This window comes from Heterodontus francisci, unplaced genomic scaffold, assembly GCF_036365525.1.
Source record: "Heterodontus francisci isolate sHetFra1 unplaced genomic scaffold, sHetFra1.hap1 HAP1_SCAFFOLD_43, whole genome shotgun sequence".
Lineage (NCBI taxonomy): Eukaryota > Metazoa > Chordata > Chondrichthyes > Heterodontiformes > Heterodontidae > Heterodontus > Heterodontus francisci.
In genome coordinates, this window is record NW_027141852.1 from 14,870,603 (window position 1) to 14,872,018 (window position 1,416).

Below are 1,416 nucleotides of genomic sequence, written 5' to 3' on the forward strand. Positions count from 1 at the left end.
CTGCAGCATCTCACTGTGAAAGATTGAACTTTATCTCATTTCCTTCTCAGCACAGGGTCAGTGCGGCTCAGTGGGACTTCTGGCTGTCTCCCGCTTCACAATCCATCAGTGCTGAGAAAGCAATGGGGAATATTACTCACATGTTGTATTCTGTAAACTTTTGGAAAAAATTGAATTATGTATTTACTTCCAAAACATTCATTCTCAGTTCTGGGAAAAATACAGTATATGATCGACTGTATCAGGAAGTGGGAAAAGTTAAAATATGTTGTGACCAGTGGAGAAGTGGGATGAGAATAAATAGTGCCCTTCTCTGATTTCAACTGCGCAAGCCTTTTCAATCTGGCTCTGTAGCTTAGTTGGTTACAGCACCTGTCTAGTAAATAGGAGATCCTGGGTTCAACTCCCAGCAGAGTCTTATTGCACATTTGCAGTGTGCTTTAGAAGCTTCCTTATCTTTCATTTACATTTCTGTCTTGTGAAATTTGACTTCGAATTCAAATTACATGATGAATTTCAGTCACAGGAGAAAACAGCCTTTGTGAAGGATGTGAGTTTGGAATGGCTGTTCCTCCTTGCACAGAAATTCAGTGCTGATACGCCAAAGGCAACTTCTTTGATAGAAGTTTGTTCACAGTTACATTCAACCTGGAAAACAGCTCGACATTAATCTCACTGAAGGAAAGTGTGACTGCGTTGTATGTTTCAGAGTGTTTGTGTCGTTATGTGTTGCTTTCAACCGTGACTGGGACATGACGCAAGTGGGAGGGTTGATCCGAGGTTTGGAATATTTGTCAGTCAGGAACAAGAAAAATCAAAGGAAGCAAATAAGAAAACCTATGTCTCATGTGGTTACCGACAGACGGTGAGAAAATATTAAACTTTGTTCTATTCAATACAGCTGTGTGAACTTTGACCTGTTCTACCTTTTTATAAACAGTATTTGAAGGGTCTCGGTAACAGTATTCAGTGTTGATGAGAGTGGGGTCTGGGTGAGCATCTGCTGAGTGTGACAGGGTCAGGACTGGATGCAGGAAGTTCTCTGACAGTCTCTCACTCTCTCTCTCTCTCTGATGGGTTGAGTTGATTTTCAACTGGCAGCTGTTGGTGTTTCAATAAATGAAAGAGGTTCCCTCCACCCAATTTTTTTGAACAGACAGTGTAGTATAAGGATGTAAAGGGTTAATGCTGAAGACAGTGGGATCAACCCCTCCCACTGTCAGAGTGATGATGTAACAGTCACATGAGATGAGGTTTGGAAGAGAGAGCAGCACCAAGGATGCTAGCTTCGGAGGCTTGATGAGTGTGTACATAGTATTGTGTAAATTAGAAAAGAGTTCTTAGTTCTTCCAGCAGGAAATGTGTCCAAAAAATATTGAGAAATTCACACTTTTGTTATTCAGGAGTGGAAACACA

The 1,416-nt window shown here is 41.2% G+C and overlaps 1 non-coding gene across 1 annotated transcript; it reads left to right on the top strand.

Annotated features, from left to right (window-relative positions):
- The first annotated feature begins 344 nt into the window (after positions 1 to 344).
- trnat-agu (transfer RNA threonine (anticodon AGU)) lies at positions 345 to 418 on the top strand. Its single transcript has one exon. It is a non-coding gene; the product is annotated as a tRNA-Thr (tRNA).
- Positions 419 to 1,416: the final 998 nt, after the last annotated feature.